The sequence below is a fragment of the Vidua chalybeata genome, chromosome 4 (genome assembly GCF_026979565.1).
Source record: "Vidua chalybeata isolate OUT-0048 chromosome 4, bVidCha1 merged haplotype, whole genome shotgun sequence".
Lineage (NCBI taxonomy): Eukaryota > Metazoa > Chordata > Aves > Passeriformes > Viduidae > Vidua > Vidua chalybeata.
This window is the reverse complement of record NC_071533.1, coordinates 12,104,319-12,129,755: the sequence shown is the minus strand read 5'-3', so window position 1 is coordinate 12,129,755 and position 25,437 is coordinate 12,104,319.

Here is a 25,437-nt window from a genome sequence, read left to right as displayed (position 1 = left end):
TCAGGGGGATTTCGTTTTGGCTCCAGCTACTGGACCCACCCTGTATGAAACATGAATCTGGAAATGCTTTCAAATACTGAACAACACAGACAATTTAAGAAGCACAGCATGGCTGCCAGTGGGTAGATTAAACAGAAGAAAAGAGGCAACAGGGACATGAGTAACTCCAAATTGGTATAGGGGAGAAAAATGTGCAGCAAGAGAATCCAGATAAAGGCAGGGTTGGAACAACAGGGAGAAGGAAGGCTCAGACATGAAAAAGAAGAAAATAAAATCATTGTATCAGAAATAGAATCTGCGAGTTAGGAACATTTTCAAAGCTCCATGGTCTCCCTTAATCCTCCACATATATTGCTTTGAAAATATGTCCATTTGATCTGTTATTTTAAAAGCTTTTTTGGAAATAAAACATCCCTTGACCTGACTAAAAAAGAAGCACGCCTACATCAGTAACTGTGACTATTCTTTCTTTTTCCATGGGTTGGATCATGTGTCTTGGCCTTCTAAACTCTTCTTATTTTGGTGACTTCTGTGTGTTACATGCCTCTTTTTTGTTTCTGTGACCAGGATTTGTCAATTTTTTAGCTGCAGAAAATTATTTTTCTTGAAAAAACCCTAAACAGTATCCTAACCCCTAAACAATTATGGAGGACTAATAGCGTTTTCTAGAACGAGACGAAAATAAAACGTAATTTTATATTTCTCAGGTACTGCTATATCTTTCAGTTCAAATATGCTGTAAATTAAGCCACTATCTTTTTTTTTTCAGACGAGGATTTATGAGGAAACAATGTTATACTATGCCAAATGCTATGGTACTATCAATTATTATCTCATAAAGTCTAAGAATAGAAAGCTCATTGAAGAAAGAACTTAAATGGGATTAGAAACTCAGTATGAAGAGATCAATTTTATTTAAGCAAAGATCCCTTTATTGTTGATAACAAAAGATTTAATATCTTAAATGTGTTTAAAAATAGTGAAATTGTTTTTGTGTATATTAAAAAAAATAAGTATGTATGCTACTTGGGCATAATTTTGGCAAAGGTCTTAGATAATTATGTAGCTTTGCATATTTCTTGTGCAGCAATTTCTAGAATTGGAGTCAGTGGTAGTTTTGCATGAGTGAAAACCGCTGGTTTCGTCCCCAGTGATTCATTGATAAGAGTATTGCTTCTGACATCAGATTCAGCTAAGGGTAACAGACAATAACATGGCTGATTACTAAGTAGAAGATGTAAATTCTTTCACATTTCTATGCATTAAAAAGGCTTAGAATGCCTGAATTTTAATATAAAGCACAATGAAGTGTATCAAATAAGATTCCCCTGTCTTGCTTTGTAATAACAACTTGCAGTGTGTACATTCAAAGGGTGAAAAATGGCTTTAAAGAATCTTTGCCTCCCAAGGCTGAGAAAATACGCTGCCAAAATTTCATTAAGAGTCCTTACTTTTGTGTGTCTGATTGCACGTTGCTCTTTCTTCAAGTGATTATATCCAGACTTGCATGGTCTTATTAAAACCAGTTGGGCACACAGTAGATGAGCAGTGAAATAATGTGTACATCTTTTGTACAACATTGGTTATCACCTGTAAGGAGAGCAGAAACAAATATTGTCTTCTGAGATGGGGATCCTGGAATGCATTTTTTTAGCATTTTTCTTGTCTTGAGGTAGGCTTCACCACCTTTCCTTTCAGGCTTCCCCTCCATCCCTTGTTGAGGTTGCTGGTTCCTCAGCCTTTCAAAGCTGAACCTTCCACTCTGGGATTTCAGTTCATGTTCAGTTTATGCACACAAGTATCAATCAACACTTGTGTGAAAGAGACACGTTGGTTTTTGTTTTCAACCTTTCACTACTCCTCTTAGAATATTTGTATGGAGGAAGAGTAGATACTAGTCAGAGCTAAGAGGAGAAGAGCAGATGCACCCTTTGGGTGGGTGGTAGCAGAGTTCATCCCTACCAGAACTTCATCCCCAAAAAATCTTCAAAGTTACCATTTTTTAGGCTAACCATGGCAGACTAGGACCAGAACATTCTACACTATGGAGTACAGTGTGTTTAGACAGTGGTGAGTTAGTAGAGGACAATTGCCACAAATTAAAAAGCACTGGAGCCTCCAGTGTATCTAGCATAAAGTTCTTGCAGTGCATGTCACAAGTAAGAAAAGAAAATACTGACAAAAATTTTTCTGCTATTGGAAATGTAACTAAAATAGAATGACACAACCTTGTGAAGTTTGGAATTCAAAGTCTAATTATCCTGAATGATTCATAATGGTTTTGGTCCCAACAAATGACATTACTAAAACCGAACCAAAAATCTTTTAGGTTGGAAATATTTTCCAATGTCTTCTTTAGCAAAGGTAACTGCAAGTAATCGGGTATCTTAGTTGCTCAGGAATAATGCATAATGTTTTTTATGTGTCCTAAAACTATATTTTAAGAACATATTGGTTCTATGAAAGAAAAGAATTGATCTTGTAGCTTCCAAATTTCCTACGTATTCTGGGATCCCTGCTGCCAGCTGCTGGTCTTGCTCCCTCTAAGTGCATCTGGTCTGATTAAAAAAAAACCCAAACAAACAAACCAACAAAACAGACCAAGGCAAGACCATGGCAAATGAGTTGCTATACCAATTAAAGAAATAATAACCTTAATTTATTTTTTTAAAAGCAGTTACTGATTTCAAATAACTCACTGAAACTTTATCCATTAGATAAATGTTAACATGAAGAATATGGCAGCCAGCATCAGGAATTTCCTGAAATTCACAGAATTTGTAAGTGTTGATGGATGTGCAGGCACCGTAGGGTTATCATGGAAGGGTGAATTAGATAGGAGTTGCCTGGCTGCATACTTTTCCTGGTGAGAAGTTAACAACTGGTGAAATAACTTATGTTGATGTCTCATTTTTATTAAACACTTATTCTTATGTGCATGTATTTGTTTGACTGATTGCTGTGATTATTCACCTGTTTCACAATGACCTTTTCATTGCACCTTAGTACTGAATGTATCTGGACACGATCACATCTATAAGAAAAAAAATATGCCTTGACTGTGTGCATGTAAATCTAGACAAGCTGAGTGAGACAATCTTCATGCAAGTGTTAAATGTTGCGACACTTTCATTGTTGACATATAGTACAAACGATTCTATCCAAATTACTTGTGTACTTAGCCACAAAGAGAAACGGGAGGAGAGTTATTGTCTTGAATGATACATTTACAGAGGAAAGTTGGTTTTAAATAGAACATCAGTTTTTCGAAGCTCTTAAACAGCTGAAGTGTATTTTTGAGACCAAAAGATGGCAGCATAGCTCTTCAGGAGACTGATGTAAGGTACTTAGCCATTTAGGGTTAATGTAAATTACCTTAGCAGAAAATTAGTACCAAGTAAATGTTGTTCTGCTGTGGTTTTTCAAGTTCACTACCTATTTCTGCTTCAAACTAGCAAGGAGGAAGCCATGGAGGGGACAGACGTTAAGACTGTATTTTATTACTAAATACATACTAGAAAAAAATTAAAAGAAAAAATTGTACGCAGACATATTTCTCAATATATAATTTCAGGTTAAAATCTTAAAAATGTCATTTTTATTTGACAGAACTTTCTGTTTTTAGAGAATCAAGAACATAAGTCTAGCACTTTGGGAGAGTAACAGAACCTGGGTCAAACAAATCTGAAAATAAAGCTGAATAATTATTCAGTATTGTAAACCCTAAAGGTTATTGTGGGAATGGTACATTCTCAAAATATTTAAATGGGCAGATTTTTCTTTAACCTGCTTTTGAAAAGTGCATTCTTACTGTACTGTTTGCATCTTAATTTTAGTCTGAGAAGTCTGAGTGATTGTGTAAGAACCTACGCAGTCTTGCTGAAGAATAAATTACTTTTGCTAGCTCAACCCTGTGATTAACTTTGGCAAATGTGTTGGGGAGGTACAGGGTGATGGGAGACAGGAACAAAACTCACAAAGCTTTTTATAGTGCCATTCCTGGGCTTCAGCTTGTCAGAGCTACCTCTCACAGTGAGGAAGCATGTGTGACAGAGAAGTCTTGGAGGGAGAGGAAAGAAGGGCTCAGGAATGGCACTTAAGGCTGGCAATAGCTGGGAGCTCTCTGCTGTGTTAGACAAGAAGGCAATCAGATCAGCAGAAGCACAGCTCGTTGAGAGCTAACAAGTTCTTCCAGTCTTGATTTTCAGTGCTTCGTGGCATAGTGTAGCGTGTTCTTACTTGGAAAAGAGGATCAGCTGTTCTACCTTCTGTCATGATGCACACTAATTTCCACTGTACACACAATCCTCACTTTCTAACTGTACCTTTGTCATTATTGATAATATTATTATTATTTTTAGTATGAGGACAGACAAATTGTCAAACTCCTGTTATTGATAAGTGAAGTAGAGCAAATCTCAGTACTCCAGATCTCCCAACTCCTCTGCCCTTCTTTATTTGTCATACAAGGAATCTGTTTACTCTGCAACACCAGTGCCTTTTCTTTATTACTCTTAATTGAAATACTTAAATATTATGGCATGACTGGTCATTGCAAGTGAAAAAAAATATTGCCTAGCTGTAAACTTTACTCAAAGGCCAATATGTAGACTAGTAAATTGGACAGAAAATCTTCCCTCTAAAACTTGCAGCAACTGGTTTTGCCAGCCTTTCTGTTCAAAAAGGAAACACCCAGTCTTTGTCCCTCTCGAGTTGCCTGAGACCAGCAAGTCAAAGTAGGTCTTTCTTGGTGGAAATTTTGTTGATATCAGTGTGTCCTTGAAAGGCTTGAAATGACCAACATTTTTTAACTGGGATTTTTTTCTTATGTTAGAAAATAGACTCACTTTAATTTGATTTTAAAGAAAGACATAGATTATACTTTTCCTTTCTTGTAGTTTATCAGATTACATTCTTTTTCCTATATTAAAAATTATATATTCAAAAGATTAATTTTTTAATATTGAATTTTGTTTTGTAGTAGCTGTAGGGAGCTCCAGAGCCAGTGCCTGTGCCAAGACAGCAATCTCATAAAGGATAGTTCATCCATTAATACACTTGATATTTCTGAGGGCAAAGATTGGCAATTTTGAGAGATACTGGGGGAGAGGAATTAAAATAGTAGGAAGATGAAATTTTCTGTTTCATTTACCCCTATATTATCCGGATAGCTTTCATTTGTGCATCACTGTATGTGATCATCTATTATTTATGTTCTTCCACACCAAAAGAGCAAGTGTCTGCATCATAGTATTTTAGCAAGTAGGTTTTTGGTTGCATGGCAGTTTTAGTTCAGTAGTATGTGCTAGAGAGGGCAACATCAGCGAGATGTGCCTTTTTTGAAGCAGAGATTTGTGGTACTTAAAATATTTCTGATGAGTCCACTTGGTGACTGCCTGAGAATGTTAAAAAATACCAGTAAGTACTGTTCCTTTTAGTCCTTCAGAAACGAGCGAGCCAGTAATGGACACACATTTTCCCATCAATATTTACTTGTTAGAGGTCTGACTGACAGCTTAGTCTTTTCTGATGAATACCTCAGCTCTCATCTCCTCTCAGATAAGACACTTCTTCTGCCTTATATATGATAGTATCAGATTGTATCAGCAGGTGTTAAAGGATGGAAATGGGTTCACTCAGTATTAGCTGACATTAGGTCAAGAGTTCGTACTAGTCCCTTAAGATTTTCCACAGCAAGCCAAGGAAGACTGGTACATATGCATTGCTAAGGAACCTGCACATTGTTAGGCAGTAAAATTCTTAACTGATCAGCACTGGCTGCAGTTCATGCTGCCTTCTGATGTTTTCTGTAGCTTTCATTTGGGTGAGACCTCTATTCAGTATTTGTGGGTTGAATTGATTAAAGCTTTTAATAGTAGATAGCGGTGTTGCGTGGGTAGAGATGGACGAAGGGTTGTTTCATGTAACCTTACATCCTGGGAAATGTCTGTTTTAGAATATAGCCCTACCCTTTATAGCAGGATCAATTTTTAAAAGTTAATATTTTTTTAGTATTTTGCATTCAATAAGTATCTTCCCAAAAGTACTAATAATTGCTATGGCTACCAACAAACAAGAAAAAAATTCCAAGGAAAGCTCTCATGTGAGTTATCAGTTTAAACTGAGTTTATGACAGGAATTCAAAGTGTCTCTGTACTTATCCCACCCATCTAGTTAAGATTATATTTTTTCAGATCTGGAAGTCCCTGAAGAGTCACAGTCATATCCAAGAAACACAATAGATGGCCTTCTAGGCTAATTTATCTGAATTTTCCACCCTCTAAATGTAAGTTTAAATGTAGATTTAAGAATGTGAAAAAATCACACACTTTCTCCCCCTGCCCTCACCTGTAGATTTTTAAAATTATTTCTGATGGATAATAATCAGAGAGAGTAAGGAGAGTAATGAAACTTAAAAGAATATAATCAGAATGTATACGACAATTACTTGAAACTGCCTTATAACGTGATGAAGAAAACCTTTGTAATGGTTTCATAGTTATTCTGAAAGATCCCTATAGGATAAATTCTTGGAAACTGAGCAGTTGATATATATAGGATCAATGCTAGACAACACTCTCATGAGTAGTACACTGTGGGGAACTTGTCTTTAATGGATGCTGGATTAATTATATAAGTACTTTATGTAAGCCTTTTCCTTCCCCAAAGTATTTCCATTCTGAATATGGTGAATTACACAAAGAGTAATCATAGGTCATGTTATCCTAATTTGCTGTTGAACTGTTTTTACTAGGCACTGCAAGAACTGTATACACTTAAAACTAAATAAATGTACTATTTAATGTCTCACTAATCTCAGATATGTGTTCTCCACAATATTTCAGGTTACCTTAAACAAAAACTAAGCCTCAGACTAAAAAAGAAATGTTCTGAAACTTATTCTTTCTCACCCCCCACAGCCAGCTTCAGCACACCCCAAGCCTTAACCTATGGTAGGTTGCAGATAGTTTTTTATTTCATGAGTAATTAGCTTGAATAAAATATATAAACATCATAATCTTGTGGTTTGTGATAATTTTCCTAGTTTGATTTGTTTCCCTATGCACAAGCATGCATTTTATAGAGAATAATGATCTACTCTTTCATTTCTAGTATAAAACTAAATTATTTTCTTTAAGTGCCTAATAATGTACATGCTTTGAAACCATTAAAGTGCTCTTAAAAAAAATCCTGACCTTTGAAAAACTTGACCTTCAGAGCCTTGTATAGATATCCAGTCTGGAAACGACTCTATAATAATCAGCATAAAATATAATGTGTTTTAAGAGCAGATTCTTAACTGATATTGAGATTGTCCTCTCAGTACTATCCAAGTCCAGCCTAGACTCTGGGCTGCAACTGCTAGAAGTCTGCAGAATGAGGGGAAAAAGCTCTTGAGTGGACATGAGCTGGCACTTAGGTCATAGTTTGGATTTCTGGGATGATTGTAATACTGATCATGTTATCATGCCTATCCTGAAAAATCCTTTGGCTAGATCAGGACAGAATGATTTCCAGTACTTAGTCCTACCGTAAATTCCTCATGCCCATGGGTATTGGGAGAAAATTTGTGGTTAGTTCCCTGTCACATGTATGCTATTATGCTGCTGGCGTAGGGAATGCAAATTCCTTGATATCTACATCCATAATGCATCTGTGAAGCCCTAAAATTAATTATATTGATAGGTTTTAAAGACATAGAGGGACCCTTTGGGTAACTTAATCAGATCTTTTGCATTACAGACATCAGGTATCTTGTTCAGGAATCTCTGTGTCGGTTTCTTCCTGTCCAGGGATCTCTGCATTAGAGAGAAAATATATTTCCATATATTTGGAAATCTTAGCAGTTCATAGGCATGTGACATACTTCTCTTATTCCATGGTCAGTTCATATCTTGTTCCTCTTATTGCAAAGCATACTCTCAGCAATGTTTTTTTCTTTTCATGCATTTAGCATTTCTTCACCACAGGAAAAGGAAAAAAAGTTTGCTTTCTAATATATGCAGAAATTATACTATTGTATTTTTAGAAGATGAAAAATTCCTTGCATGAAATAAACACTTATGAATTAAGTTGCTATTGTAATTCTGCATTCCTTTATTATCTCTATGCATTTGCATTATTAATCTTAATCCTTTTAAGCTCTTGACCTCAGTCATACCTTGAGAAAAAGATTTCCAAAAGCAATTTGCATTCATGTTGATAAGCCCTTTCTTTTTAATATTATTCTTTTCCAGTTTCACTGAAACCACCTTCTGGTGGTCTGAAATCCTGAATTGGTTCATTTAGGGCAGTTTGCTAATTCCTTATCTTTTGCATGCCTTCTGCCATATACAGCCAGCCATATAGACCCTATCACTTACAGAGTGGTTATTTTCCTGCCTGGTTAATTCTAAGTAGGTTTTCAGCAGTCGTTAGGAGTCCTTTTTGATTTTGCTCTATCCAGATCAGATTAGTTTATCCATCTTGAAGGTTCCCAAGCAGTCACAGCCAACATAATTTCTTGAAGCACTGTTTTTTTTTTCAGCAATATGCTCTCCACTCTTTGTTCTGAAATACAGTTTTCTATGTGCTTATAGGGTATTGTAGAAAAGCAGCCTTTCATTCTTTTGTAGTAATGAGCAGATGCTAGGGTTGTTTAAATGTAAGAAACTTAGAAAATGCTTAAAATCTGTGGGTTTGGTGCATATGTTATTCCTTAATAACATCTTTTAAATATATAATTATCTTTCTTTTTAGCATTTCCAAATATATCATTATCTTTCTTTGTAGCATTTCAAAATACCAATCACTAAGAATTAAAATATTTTCTGTCTCTGGCAACTCTATCCCAAAACAAAGATAGTAAATTTTGCAATATGCTTTAAAACCATGTTTGTATCTCATTTTGAGGGCTGCATTTGCAAGCAATTCAAATAAAATTCAAGGAAATGTATCTATGTGGTTTAATTTTTACAGTACTGGATGCCACACATTATATATATATGTGTGTATATACATATATATCTATAACTTTTTTCCCAGATTGATATTTTCTCATTGTTCAGTGTCATAACTGTGTTTGCTGCTTTTCATGTGTCACAGGTCAGATTCTATCATGTGATATAGAAGCACTTAAAAATAAAATTATTTTTATTTTTAAACCCGGGGTCAGATTTGAACCGCAGATGATTTGTGATATAGACAATACAAGTCTGTGTTAGATGGCTTCTGTTGCCTTTCTCTTGTGGACATGTGTCTTTAAGCTAGTCTAGTTCTTGGAAGATTTTTATTCCCTATCAAACTTGTGATCATTTTTAATAGTATTCAAAGATGCTTGGTACATTGAAGTGCACAATTAACTAACCAGTCTAATTTGCAAAATTAGCCTGCCATTCTAGGCTGTGAGAACTACCATTATATTTTATTTTGTAAAGTCTACTGATTTTCATTCCTTTACAATCTTCTTTCCTCTTGATCATTTTCTACTTTTAGCTGTTTGAGTGTCTGGAGATATTTCCAACAAATGCTGTTCAGTGGTCATGGCAAACCTTCAATTAATAGATTTGATGCGGCATATATCATTATCCCATTAGTGAGTCATTCTTTTCTTCATTGTCTTTAAAGGTAAATTATTTTTTGTTGAGAAATATTCTTTTCCCTATTAGCATTCTTTAAGGTGTCTTCAGTGTCATCAGTTACACAGTATCACCTGTCATATTTCAGGAGTACAGAAGGCTCTCTTAAATAAAAGCCAAGATAGATTTAAATAAAGGAAACAACCCAAGCCAATGTAAAAGAACCTCTCCGAAAGCTGGTTTCCCTTTTATTTTCTTTATAAAATTTCCATACAAAGTGATCACTTTAAGATACAAGATCAATTATGACACACAATGAAGTGCAACAAGATAATTGTTACTATTTTAAAATATTAAGCACTTGCATTTAATAGTAAAATATATTTTAAAAAAACATAGCATTTTGTAGTCTGCTTTGCCATCTCTTCCAAGCAGGCAGCACACCTTTCTTTGTGGACAAACTTTACAGGTAAAAATAATGTGGTTTTTGATATAAGTGTCATCAAGAGCCATCACTTGTGCCTTACATCAAGGTGCCTTACAGGGAAGGCATGAAAAGATGGATCTAGAGAAGAAGAATGGACAGATTTTATGAGTGGCTATTTGCCCATACCATGAAGTGAGGGCTATGACACTCGCTTGTCACAGCTTCCTCCATCTGGTTTTGGCATTACTAGTTAGCAAGTCATGACATTTTTAAGTTGTCAGAAATTAGCTTAGTACAATTGGGTTTTTCTGGCTCTCAAATGTCTTCTCCAAAATTTGCTCTTCTGTTCACACATTCCTGTGGTGCAGCTGTTTATTTAAATGGCTCTTATGCATGTTCAACTTGGTATTGCTTTTTGGGGGTGGTTTGTTTGTTTTGCTTTTCTTTTTCCATGTAAAAATCATGGTGTTATTCAAACAGTCCAAATAATCCATTATAGGAAGTAATTCTGAAGGTTCTGGCAAAGACTACACTAGCATTATTCCTTGTGTCCTAGGCATCTAGTAGCATGTTTCTTTGTGGTCTTCATAAACTTATGGGATGGGTAATTCTTAATTTCTTAAAATGATGTTATGCTTTTTCCCCCCTATGCTTCCTGTAGGATAGATACTTTTCCATTTGAGGATTTGTTTACATTATTAGAGGTAATAGGGGAGAAACTGTGTAGGCTAAATCCATTTATAAATGAAAGTACATTGAAAGTAACCCTGTGGTACAATATTAGTTATTGCCAAGAATATAACTTTAGCTGTTAAAACTGAGTGCCGGTTTTCAGGCAAGGTTTTGCTCTTGTTCCTTTCTCTCCGCTGAGAAAAAGACAAGTGGGAGAGCAAAATACACGACAAGATTTTTAAAGTGCTTGTTCACATAATTGTGCCACCTCTCTCTTTCTAATAGCTTACTTTTTCCAAATAGCTTGCTCAGTTAGTTACCAGAGGCTAAACTAAATAGCAATGAAGCACCTAGCAGATGTCACTTCTGCTTAGAAATATAAGCATTTTTAAATTTTGCACCTTCTTGCAAACATATAACTTGACTTAAATTAGGGACCCATGAAAGTTCCTCAAGTTTTGTGGTATAACTGATGACCATTTCAGTTTTCACAAAGCAGATTGAAAATGGCAGTAGTCTCTAAGTGGAATTTTCAATGAAAACCATTAGAGATACAGTTTCAAAATTAAGTACCTATCTCTGTTGTTTTTATTGTGTGCTGATAGGCACTTTCTCCCTCAATAATTTGTCTTTGTCAATGAAAACAATTACAGATTCAAATACAAATTGGTATTTTATTTTAAATAAGTCAAGAAATTCATAGTTAAATTTCCCACTACAACTTCACTTTCATCCCCTGGAGTGTATTCACTAGAGTGAAGGACTTTATTTTACAGTTACACCACGAGAATGCACAAATATTTTTTTAAAAAAGCTGTATTTACAAGATTATTTACAGAGTAACTCTGCTGGTTGCCTTAAGGCACAATGATAAAAAAAAAGCCAAAAATTAACTATTAAACAGTTAATAGAGTATGAAAAATGATCATTCCTGTGTCCATAGGATGCTGAGTTTCCTTTGCCTATTGCTGTAGCTATCATTTCAGGGAGACAACTCTTGCTCGTGTTGAAAACTATGCATGGTAATGTATATAGCTTTTCAGGAGCCCCTGAATCAGTGGACTTCATGTAAAGCATGGAGAAATTGCCACTGTGATGATTTTTAGAAATAATGGTTATTACCACATGTGTATAATTAGAAGTTATTCGTATTATCCTTCTATGGCAGGTAAGTAGTTTGCCTTGCCATTTGAACTTGTCAAAAAGTGTAACTTGTCAATAGCTGTTAAAGGCTTCAAAACCTCACTTAATGAGATTTTTAAAAGGGCTTAGGGTTGTTCATGTGCTTGGAGTTAGACACGCAGAGAAATACCAACAAGATGTGCTCAAGAGGTCAAAACAACAAAAAAACTTTACAGCAACCCCAGAAAATCATAGAATTTTGGCAAAAGGTTTAGAGCAGCATTGAATCAACATAAAACACTTCTCAAAGCATTAATTTAGCCCACTGACCTTAGCAAACTCTAAACTGTTCAATTTTAAGTTACTCAAAAATTCTGAGAAGAGGGAATTAGGAAAAAAGGACTGAAAAGATACAGAAAAGGAGAATGATGCTTTCCAAAGTTTGGGTTTACTCATCCAAGTAAGGTAAAAGCCCAATGTCACATCAAAAACAGAAGTCACTTTGCAGTTTTGAAATTAAAAGTCTGAATTCTGTCCAGAGAAGCACAGTAGGATTAATGATGAGGGTAGAATGTGAACAACAACGGATTTTTCCTCACCTAGACTTAAAACCTCTGGGAATATTAGCCCTAGGGATAAAAGCTGCATTTGAAAAGTCTTGTTTTCATTTTATTTTTCCTTTTTACCCTTCTGCCCTTCCAAATTCTCCCTTTTCATTCAAACAAACAGAAATCTGTAAATATAAATAGCTGCAAGGAGATGAATCATAAATTTTGGTCTAAATGTTATTTTCTGACAGCATCACAAAACAATGGAAGCTTCAGTCCCACTTCACACCCAACTTCAATGTTGCCACAGCTTTGACACTGCAATTACCAGTTTTTAAGCTTACTTTAGTCAGTGGGAACAGTTTTAGAACTACAATAAGGCAGACTTAAAACTTTTCTGAATGAAACAGATGGTTTCTTCCCATTTTGCTTGCTAGGAACCATTTGTAGTTCTGGCAAATCAGACTTCTGGCTACAGAAATCTGGGGGGAAAAAATCAGCTTTGCATTAAAAAGTGTTTACTTTTGGTGTCTGTGTATGTTAGATATGTATATTTCTATTAAAGTATTTGAATTCTCTAGCTTCTCTTTTTGGGGGGAGCACTATTGGAACATCCCATGCCTTCCAATGGGATACACTTAATTGAAGTATAATCCTGACTTTAAAAAGGAAAAAAAAAAGCTTTTATCTATCAAATACTTTGATAGGTATTCCCTTCTATAATAATGCTCACGTCAAGATAGGCCCGTTTCACTATTTAAAAAAAAAAAAGTTGTTCTGCATCCTTCTTTAAATATTTTCCTTTAATTTGAAGTGTATGATACCAGGTTAGAGATAGAATTGCCATTTGGAAGTATACCACAGTGAAAATGGAACACTGTGGCAGAACAAAATGTTGCCCCTGAGTCTTAGTCTTAAATAGTTTGGTGTGTCCATGCAACTCTAAATTTAAAATGAGCTAATTTAATGCACTCTTGGGGCTTTTGTCCTTGTCCTCCAGTCCCTGCAGTAACGTGTGTCAGCGTGCAAAGGGAAATGAGGATAGAGAGGGTAGAAAGAGAGCTTGCAAGAAGGCTCTTCAGAATATCAGAACTGAGGGCTGAAGGATGACATCTGAAGTAACTTTAGTTAATCAAGCTGCTGGGGTGTGAAGCAGGAAGCATGAATGTGCCCCATTCGTGCAAAAGTTCATCACATGCATCCTTTCCAGAATGCACAATGTTCTGTTGATGAGCAGCAGGGAGGGAGGTATACTCCAAATAGGTATTTGACAATCTGGCATTGTTTCACTTCATTGACAACATTTATCTTTGAAACACAGAATAATAAACTCTGCCCACTGCATTGAATGAGGACAGAGATGTACTCAGTCAAGAAATGTCATGTTTTTAGAGTGAAATTACAAAAATGCTATTGTTGGTTAATGGTCCTTGCTGATTTTTAACTATTTGGTTTCTTTTTATATATTTGTACCTTCTTTCTATAAAAAGAATGTCAAAACAGAGTGGATGCTTTTATGTAATTGTCCCACTAGACTACTTTATGCAGAAAGACTGTTGAATTATAAAGAAATTTTGGTTTAAATGCAAATGATTTGCCAGCATTAAAGATTCAGTGCTTTCTGCAAGGCTGCTGTAGGAAACCCTCAGAGGCAGAGAATGCCACTATGCCAGTGTTTTGGATTTTGTCACTTCTTTAAGAAGCAAACGTCTCACTTTTTTGCTGGTTTTGTTTGTCTGTTTTGGGGGTTTTGGCAGGTTTTCAGTGCTCCGTGGGACCATTTCTTCCTCCCTGTGATGTAGCAGAGGCATGTAACTGCAGTGCCAACACCAGCTGGCCAGCCAGCCAAGGAGCAGCAGAGAAATTGGCAGCAGAGGTCCATAGCTGCCCCAGACAAGGCCAGCACCCCACATCTGCCACCAGAAGTGCTTTGTAAACTCCTATCTTCCACTTTTTTTTTTCAGGGAGAAGGTTGAGCCAAGCAGGTCTTCACCACCACATGTGCTCTGCTACTGCAACCACCAGCTTGGGTGAGAGGCTTCTCCTTCATCTTGTTTTCTTTGTTTCTGGGGAGTCCATGGGATTCAGCACTTTCATGTCTAGAGGTTATCGCTGTTTGTTTTTTAATAAACTGTTATTTTTTCACTTCTATCTTCTCGTATTTGTCTCTCCTTGTTGATGGAAGGGAAGTGGTTCAAAATAGGTCATTTTGCAGTCTCCACCCCATATGATTGTGATCAGTTGTGACAGTGATTAAAGAAAGATATTTTCTGATTAAGAGGCAAACATGAAGTAGTGGGGTGAGCTCCTTTCTGTCAAGAAATCTACTGTGGAGCATGATTGAAAAGTCTTATATGTATGGCTACACAGGTGATGAGTGCTCAAAACATACTGAGTCTTGTCACAGGTACATACTGTAAATGCACTAGGGTATTGTATGAGTGGTTTTCTTTTTCGTATTAATTGCAACAATATTGTGTATTGGGTACCAGCTGCTGTGTAAATATATCCAGCCTTTACCTCATTACCTTCTTTTTTTTTTTTTCTTCTAAGACTGCTTTTGTTTTTTAAATATGAAGTAATTCTAGGTGTCTTTCCTCCTCCCAAAGTTGAGTTTTGCTCTTTTCTAACAAGCTATAGAACTTGCTGTTCCTTATTACTCTCTACTTGTATCTTATGATTGTAAATAGCTATTCAATTATTGAATAACAAAGTGATTTTTTTTTTAGAATATTTTTCTCCTCCCCCTGTTGATTAGTTTCTGCCAGGCTCTGCATATATTAATAACATGATATACTGGGTTGTTTAGGTCACATAAAAACTGATAGTAAATTATGAAACTTTGTATGTGTCATTAATTTCCATTTTAAATGCAACATTTTCATAGTCATGGAAATTAGAATTGGAAAAATATGTATTATGCCATTCACTTCAGTCTCATCCACTGCAAGACTGCCTTGGTATATATATGATGTACATTTCCCAGTGCTTTATTTTAACTAATCAAGTGATGAGGCTTTCAGAATTTGTCTTGGGAAAGTAATCCAGAGCCCAGTGGGTCCCACTATTAAGACATTTTTATTTTGTGCCAGAATTTCTCTCCTTTACTTTCTCTCTCTCTTAATTTTTTTTTTGTTTAGGAGGGATGGATGACTAAGGACTGTTCAGAAGCTTGCAATGCAGCCTAGTTATTTATATATAACTTAGACTTACATGCCTTGCTAACTTGACCTGAACTTCAGTTTTGGCTTACATTTTTTCTATTTGTTTGTATTTTGAATTTTTTGGGTTTTCTTTGGCGTATTGTCATTCTATAATGGATTTATTTTTACATTTTCTGTAGAAATAAGTCCTTAATGAAGATTACTGTTATGTTTCTAGTTTCTACATTGGACTAACTTTTATTCCTTAATGAAAGATTTTGTACTGTGCACAACTCTAATTTTAAATACAAGTGGGAAGAGATCACTGCTACTTTCATCAATTGCCTAAATAGTCACTTCTGCATTTGGTCATAATTATCTCTACCTATTTTTAGAAAGGCTGTGCGATGCAGTAGAAATTCTTTGTGTACTTTGGAGGTGCTGTTCAGGAATGTTGGGAAAAAGAAGTAAATTTAATTGCAGTCCTTAAAAAGCACTTACTGGAGATGTGTTCTTCATAGGCATGAATAGTAAACTTGAGATAGCCATTCAACAAACAATTGATTTGTGTGAAAATAATTAGGGTGACGGTAGATAAGTCTTTGTAATAAAAATTACCAGCTGCTCTTCTGTTTTGGGTACATTCAATTGCAACAATCAATGCTGTCTTTTGCAAGCAGGGCCTTTTCCAGGAACAAATGCAGTTGCTTTTGTTCATCCTATTCCATTTTATTCCGGCTCATGGGATCCAGTAAAGATGACACCTCTAAAATTATTTGCTGCCAAAAACCAAGTTTGCATCTGTTCTGTATTAATATAACTGAATAATTTTCCATTCCTCAGAATATCCAGGGTATTAATTTACTGAAAATTTTAAAATAAACTCATTTTTGTCTGCATTTTCCAGGTTGGTCCCAGACTTCCTGTATGATCCTCTTTTCTAAACACTGAAAAGCAGGTCTATAAAATAGAAAATGGTGATATTATTACTTTATTGTTGAAAAGTCTCTTGACAAATTCTACCACCAGTTAAATTGTCGTACTACAGAAAAGGGGAGCAAATAATGGAAGAAGAAATACAGATGCTTGAGGCACCTTTGATAGGCTGAAATTTGTCTGGGCCTGCCCTTTTTTGAAGGTTTATAATTTGTTTAAAGCATTTCCCGTACTGCTGGCAAGAAGCACTGACTGTATGATTTCAGGCACTAGTTTGTCTCAAAGATGGAGACTTGAATCCCACTTTGAAACTTCTGAAAGAAGTTTTAATTTAAAACATGAAAATGAAAGACAACCTTTTTAGTTCTAGAATCATACTTAGGAGACAAAGCTGTCTAATAATAAGATATCATATATAACTACTTTATTGAAAAATTAAAACAAAGTTATCGTGAAAAAACATTCAAATTTCTTTTGTTCCTCTTTTTTCTTGTACTTTCTATTGTTCTTCTGCTTAAAATTCTTTATACAACAATATAGACTTGATTACAGCAGAGTAGATTATGATTTTCTGTTTGAAAGGATATTTATGTTCATTATGCAGAGATCTTTCTGTGCCTCTGATTGTCTCCAGTGGTTAGGCATTTGAACCTCCTGGATAGCAGCTAGTATAATCCAGTTCTAATAAAAATGTAGTTTATGCATATCACAGGAAGGTTTTAGGCAACTGTGAGTTATTCATACTTTCTCCTCGGGAGAGATCTAAAAATTTTCTGTTTTGAATAAAGTGCCTTCCTCCAGTTAACTCTAACTGGGGAAAAGTATTTAAAAAAATTCCTGACAGCTGTATACACCTTCCTCCACTCCCCCATGTTTAATTGACTCTGGCCCAGTGACAAGACTGTCACTTTTTTAGCGCTACTTTTTTAGAACTACTTCAGTTCCCCCTTTTGTTGGGCAGTGTCTCAGAACTGAAGGCACCTGAACTGGGAAGACTCTGTGTTTCTTGATTTTGTTCTGTGTCCAAGTTAGGGAAGTATGCTGGATGGGGTTTTTTGGTTTGGTTTGGTTTTTTTGGGGTTTGTTTTTAGGGTTTTGTTTTTTGTTTATTTTTGTTTTGTTTGTTTCCTAGTAATTATTCTTGATATATAGTTTAATACACATGTATGAAGTACTGACATAGCCACTTGTGCCTCTTTATATAATAAAATTTTAAGAGACGTGTTACAGGTACATGTGCAGCCACGTTGGTGGCTGTTAAGTCCATTGTCCAGATGCAGTCTTTGTGTGTAGAAGTTCAGGAAGGGCAGGCTATTGAATGTGGGGACATTAGCAAGGGAAGGGAAGCATCCCTCTATATTTTTGTGGCCTGTACTCCTTCCTAACACCTGATGGTACACCTAACACAATTGGAGTTGTGATGGTGAATGTGGCAGAACCTTGTTTTGATCCAGAACACTCTTACACAAGCAAATGGACATCTCAACAACCAAGCTGTAGGTAATATGTAGGACAGTTTGGTTTTTTTTTTTTTTTTTTCCTTTTATGTGTCTTAAGGATTAAGAAACCTGTGTTTTAGCTATTTAAGTAAAGGTGATATTACTGCTTGTATTGGGTGAATTGAGTCCTGGTGATGACAGAGCAGCAGGCTGCTGTTGAGGGTAATTGAAGCATATCCAAAGGCAGCTGTCATCCCAAAATAAGGACAGCTCCCTGCAGTGACTCACACCTGCCAGTGAGCCTGCACTTTGTAGAGAAATATACAAGCTTAGGGTTCAGATTAGGTTTTGAAGAAGCACACCTTTGTTAGGGAGATGTTGTGCCTGGGTTAATAAATCCAGATCACTGTATTTATAGTTGTGTATTGCTTCTGGGACCAAGCTGGCAACTTTGGGTGGCACCAGAGAGTGCTGCACCATGTAATATGAGTAAATTATCATATATTACTGCTTCAGGGAAATTTGCACCTGTAAAGAATTCTCTTACTTTCCATTCCTGCACTCAGCCTTTTTTTTTCCCCTGAGACTGACAGCAGAAGTGCTGGCTGTGATCATCTTCTATTATAAAAGGGGATGTTGAGCTCAACAACTCATATTATGTATCCTCATGAAAGAAGCATCAAAGCTGACTCAAGGCCATCGTGGACATGATTTGGTATTGAAACCACAGCCTGTCAACAAAAGGCTCCCTAGCAATTAGGAATCCCTTGAGCTATTCACTGTCTTATAAACTAAGCAAGATAATCTGACACATTTAAGGATTTGTCTTGCTTAGCTGCCAGACTACTTGAAAATTCAAGCTAGAGACCTGTGAGGAAGGAAAATAAACCAGGGACTGAAGTGGGTTATGCATCTAGCTCCATAAATTGCAGGGGTGAGGTGGAAGGAAGGGGGTGAGAGAGGAGAGGAGACCAGGGGACTACTGTCAGCTCTTTAGGGAAATGCTGCTGCTGGCTCTGGCAGAGAACAGTGCTGGGAGAAGAAGGGCATTGAAACAGTGATCACAGAAAATGGGGAAACAAGAAAGGTACAACTCACAGTGAAAAGAGTAGCAAAATGTGTGATAATTTGCATAAGCACCTTAATGTTGAGATTATTATCTGGAGTTAAATTCTGAAGGTTCTCTGATCGCTGTTATAAATCCAGCAAGACTTAAAAGAATGCCAGTACACTGTGGAGAAGCTTCAGGAATGCTTCCATAGCTATGCACAAAGTGATAGGAATAATTTTACCAATGTATATTTTTCAACCAAGAATCTGCAGCTTCCCATCTCATATAGGCATCAGCTGGTATCTTGTGGAGAGTTCTGACACCCTTTTGCTTTTTTTTTAGTCCACCTTCTCAAAGACAATTGTGAACTCTTTCAGAGCTTGTCACATATATTCTTTTCAGGTAGAAAGAATCAGAAAATCACTCTTGCCTGCAGGTGTACAGAGCATGCTGGAGAGATCACATTTGTAGTCTCTGAAAAATCTAGAATCTAAGTAAAAATTTTGGATATGAATTACAAAGTGAGGGTTCATGTGCTGTTTATCTGAGGCTTTCTGTTTCTTAGTCTTAGTCTTTGACTCTGATAAACTAACCAGCTTACCTTAATATTTTTTATTTCTGTAGAGAAATGTGTTTATAAGATATGCCTTGAAAAGTAGGACATAAACCCATAGACGCCTGAGTTAATATTTTCTTCTGTGCTACACAGAGATTTCTTTATGCATATGTGAGACGTGGCTGTGCGTCCTGAATACAACTCAGATACTTTCCAAGCAGAGCCTCTTTTGCCTTGGGGCTTTTGCTCTAAGGCAGAGGCTCTGTTTTGTGGTGGGGTTTTTTGCTTGAGTTTTTTTTTTCCTCTCTCTTGCCTTTTGCCTTTCCCTGTCACTGTCACCAGGAGAGCTCAGGCAACACAGGAGGAGGCCTTAGATCTACTTATATCACTTACATCTACTTGTATTGGTTTCTCCTTATTGGTGAAAAGGGTTAAACTATAGGAGGAGAACTCTTTCCTGAGTGTCCACCTCTTGTGTTTTCTTAAACCAAGACACAGTGTTTTAGTGCTATTTTGCAGTCAAGGAATGGAAAGTCAGATTAAGTGATCTGCTCATTATAAAGCTTTGTATCAAAAGTGGAAATTGCATAACTTTTTTTTTTTTTTTTCAGACTTTAACTGGAAATCAGCTAAAAGAAAATAGGAGTCATATTTAGATAAATTCAAACAGATCCCAAGACTGAGCAGAAGGTCCTTATCTGCTGTCCCCTGCAGAAAACAGACAGAGGTTTTGGTGGTACTTCAACCCACACCTGCAGAAGCCTGGCTGCATCAGTCTTATGACTTGGCAGATCATGGGATGAGCCAGAGAAACCCTCTGGAAAACTTGGGTAGGTACCATTCAGTGTTTCTCTACAAAGCCTCTAAGTTAATTATTACTGGGGCTTTTCCTGTGCTTGGCAATTAAGGTAGGTTCTGTATGAGAATATATATTATGGTAACTGAACTAATAATAGCTGTTTTTTGATGGGATAATTAAGGCTTTATTTAGTGCAATGAATTATTTGCTTCATATATATGGTATTTGATGTGCATGAGTTTTTCAGTGTAAAACAAAAAAAAAGTCCATTGTTTCAAAGTGTAAGAACTGTTAAATTTAAACCATTTCTAAATGGTAAATGATTTTCTTTAGGTGCAGATTGTTTGCTGAGTATTTTCTTTGACTTAGAGTTGAATATCACAAGGAAGGAGAAAGCTCAGCCCAAGGTGCATATGTTTTTTTTTATGTCAGTAATTAACATTGGTCTAGTCTGCAGTCTGTGTGAACCCAGAAGGAGCACAGACAATGAATTTATGGCTTGGAACTTATGAACTGCCAGAATAGAAGTAGTGTCCTGCTTGTTTGGTCACATGGCAAGTAAAGTCATGTGTGCTGTACTGAGGAGAATGTTTGTACTGGATGCGATATAAGGCCTTCCTAACTCACTGTTTTGTTTCTAGCACTGGTTAGAAGGGATGATTAGGAAAAATAACTGAGGGAAAAAAACAAATGTGGAATGATCTCTTTCCTGAAATATTCTTTGCTTTCTATATTAAGCAGTGTAAAGACTTGAGCCAGTTTTTATGCAAAATGTTATATTTAATAAAGGTTTTTCTTAGATCATTATTCCAGTAATTTATGTAATTCCTTCCTAGTAAAAATGTGGTGCTAGTGCTTCCACAAACAACTCTGGAATATGGAGTAAAAACTGTCTATTTTGTAAAAACTGTCTCTTTATTAACCCATTTCATCCAAGTAATTCTTATTCCCTTTGTAAATCACTTATCCATTTTCAAACATCTTTGGCTGTCATTCTTTTGCTGGTTCTGAAGCCTTTTTGTCCATACATTGTTCACAGTTCACAACTCATTACTCATGCCTCGCTCTCTGAGTTGTGTGTGCACAGGGAGAAATCTCCCTGAGATAATGGAGATGGCAATGGCAAGAAGTTAATGGAATAGCTACTCTATGGTGTGATGTTAACTGGGCTACAGAGTGATTTCTGTGTAGGTCAGAGAAAGAACAGTAACAGAGTGAACTAAAATATTCCAAGGGGGAGATACAGGTGATACAAAGAGAAAAAAAGTTTTCTATCATTTCTTATTATGTGTACATTTAAGTTGAACTTTCTAATGAGTTAGGCATATTTAAGTTTTATTGTTGCTGTTTTATTTTATAATCCTATGCTTTGCAGTAAAACATCACTGTAACAGACAATTTTGCTTAGAAAATAATTGGAAAAGGGTATTCAGTTTGCTGCTGGTTTTTTTTAATAAATGTGTTTAAATTATGGATCAGTCCTGATTTTTCTGATCAGCATTAGTCTGGGAAAGACAAGGAGTTCTTCAGCTTTGAGTCTCAATAAAATAGAGACTCCAGAATTAGAATTTATATGACAGCACAGTGACATGAGACAAAAAACCAAACTAAGTATTTCAGCTGCAATTGTACTGGGTTTTAAGTTGTGTGTTAGGTCGATAGAATTTACAAGATTTGCAGAAACTAATTAAGCTCATGCTGATCTAAATGAGAATTTGTTTATTTGGTGTTTATTGTTTATGGAGAACATATGATTCTAGTGCAAAAAATCCCCAAAATTTTTACAGTGAAATGCCTCCTTATAACCAGATTTTAAGATGTGGTTCTTGAGTGAAAACCTAAATCCTCAAGTACTGTACTCATTCTTTTGACTAAAACTCCTGAAGGAGAGAATGTAAATGGTGAAACAGTGGCTTTTAGAAGGGTGAAAATACATTCCATACTACTGGTTGGAATTGCCCCGGCAGTATGTCCAGTAGCAACATTCAATTTTTGGACATAGTGAGACTGCTTGAATAATACCCTTCATCTATCATTACTGCTTTGACTTTGTAGTATTTTAGTGGTATATTTTATATAAATGTATATATATTAGAGCTTACCTGACTTTCCCTTTAAATTTTCAGACATATATGAGTAGGAATCTAGCCTGTGATTTATTTTGCTGAGAAGCAAGGGGAGAAGTGGTTGCTAACAAAGGCTGCCCTGAGACATTGAAGGTGTCAAAAGTTTTGTCATTGGTTCCTTCAGTCACTGTAACGTGAATGCTCTCACTATACACTTTAAAGTAACTATAAAGTTACTTTAGAGTAACTTTGGAGAATTTATTGCATACAAGGTTACTTTTTGGTTATTTTAACTTAAAATTCATACTATGACAAATATTTCTGTCTATTTTTTCCTTCTTTAATCACAAAAATATTTTGGTGTGCGAACATTCTTTTATGAAATGTTAAGCTAAAGTATCAAAACAGCAAAGACTATAAATGGCAAAATTAAATGCAACACATTCCCCTTTTTAAATGCTATGCAGTTATCTTTTCTTGTCCTCAATAGATTCTCTTTTTTTTTTACCATATTTTCTTTAGAACATTTTCATCTGGAATATCATGCTAAACACCCTTCAATTTTGTGTGAGGTTGGACATGGTTCCCCTATCATAGAGGGAAAGATTATTTTACCTGATGAAGGTTTTTAGGGTGTGAGGGTGATTCCTAGCTATAGAGGAAGTTAGTTTGCTGCTGGTTACAGTCAGAGCATCTAAAGAGAGGTATGGATGGCACTGTGAAGCTTTCTGTACCTACTTTAAGTACTCAAAATCTTGTTCACACAGGAAAGAATTATGGAAAAGCCCATGGTCTCTTACTACTCTGATGGTCATAAATAATGAAAAAAAATCACAACCATCTTTTCTGTATTAATAGTGTGCAAAAACAGTACTTATAAAATCCTCAACAGTACTTATAAAATCCTCTTCTGTTTCAGAGGGATGTTGCTTGGGTGAGTGTTTTTTTTATGTCTAGCACAAAATATATATCTCACCTTTTAGAAGAGCAATATTTTAGCATTTATAGCAATAGCAAACCATTGAAATTATGAACCTGAGATGAAATTCAAATATTAAAATGTTCATCCCTGGATAAAATTTTGGGCAGAAGTTCTGGAAGTGCAGCAAATATTCAGAGACTGTTAATTGACTGTGAGAAGAGAGTACTCTCTGTATGTTGAGGGGGCTGTAATCTCTGTTCACTACCTAGAATCCTTCACAGGAAAAAATAAGTCTATGTGACTATCTTTTATATTCCATGATGGTAGAAAACCAAGGATCTTTTGTGCATGTTACTGAAGTTACTGAAATTGAAGTTTCAGTTTTCCGGCAAGTGCTTACAATGAAGCCTTGTCTGTGTGTGCATATGTTTATTTAAGGATATGTATTTTTGTGATTTAATGGCATATTTATTCAAGATGTAAAAATAAGAAAACCCTTTTTTGCTGGAAAAGCATAAAATTTAGTGATATTGAATATTTTCCCTTCCAATTTTAGGGTTTGGCTGCTGAATCCACAAGCAGATCCCACAGTCTCACTTTTGCCTTCCTAAGTGATAACGCACAGGTGTGTTTCTAAGAAAGTTTCATATTGTTGTTAAACTCCCCAGGTGTCTCATGGTTCTTTTTAAAGTCTTTTTGAGATAGCAACTCAAAAATGCACAAACCTCCACGTACATGATTGAAAGTTGGTATGTAAAAGTATGGAGCATCAAAAACACTTAATGACAGCACTGGGATAGCTGAGAGAATCGCTGCAATCTTTGAACATGAAAAAATAGCAACTGAAAAGTATATTACTTATATATCTATATGGCAAATGTAGTGATCAAAATACACCTAACCTTTACAAAAGCACAATCAAATCAGGTGAGACTCAATTTCACTCTGTTGCACAAAAACCATTTGGCCTTGAGTGAGTATTCACACTCCTGCCAAATGTAATGCAATTCTTCCAGAGGTAACCCACAATCAAAATAGCTTCCCTTTTTTAAGTGCACTTGAAAACGTTGCAGAAGAAAGTGGGATATCAGAGAACATATGTTATTGTGTAATAAGCCATGCAGCAGATATTAGAAATTAATGAGGCAAAGAAAGCAAATGCAGCAAGCAGCAGCAACTGAATTTGGGAAAAGCTTGAGTGTTGTGGGAGACAGGAACATTAAGTGTTCTCTCCTTTTTCTCTATGACAAACCTAAAAATGGAGACTTGAATAAAAAATTTAATGTCATTCTATGCATGGAGGTAGCCATCGAACTTCAAAACAAAGCCTTAACTCACTAGCGGTTTATGCTAAGATAAAATGAGCAATTGTAGAGATAAAAAACAAATGGATCTGTAAATGCCGCAGTTTCAGAAAAAAAAATTTCCAGATTGAATAAATAACCTACTGTTTCCCAAAGCATCATCAGAATGCCCATCACAGATGGGATGCTGACTTCATTGTGAAATTTTAAGCAGTTTTAGACATCTGTCTTCAGAATCTTCCTACAGAAACGTTTATCTTCCAGCAAATGGACACAAACCTTAATTGTTATTTTTTGGCAATGGGATAGAATGAATTTGTTGATATTTTATCATCAGCAACAGAAAGATACCTTCAGACCTGTTTCATGGGAGGAGGAAGAGGCAGCCTCTCTGTTTGTTGAGTGGCATGCTGGGTGCCAGGATGGAATAGTCTGACAGTAATGAATGCTGGAATGCTAATATACACTCTCCTTGTCCTTAACAGCTTATTAGGACTCAGTACTACGTGTTGGTTGACAAAATTCAAAATTTCATTACTGTGTAATAAAACAGCTCAGCTTCAAAATCGGTCAGTTTATTGATTTTAAGTGGCAGGGGATTTGAATGCATTCACTTTGTAAGCTGTTACTGTTTGACTTTCAGAAACCAATCTGCTGTTTTGAGTAGTGGATTAAGCATGCAGATATTATGATGATCAGAGCAAATGAAATGCTCACATTAGGGATGTATTTCTGAAAAATTATGTGGAATGTCTTATCTGAAACCTTTGTCACTAAAAAAAGAGTTTTAGCTGGATAATACCAGAGCATTGTGTTTCTTATCCATGTTTAACTTTTGGAAAAATTATTAGGAAAATGTAGAGGTTATAATTCTTTATTTTTCATATATGTGGCA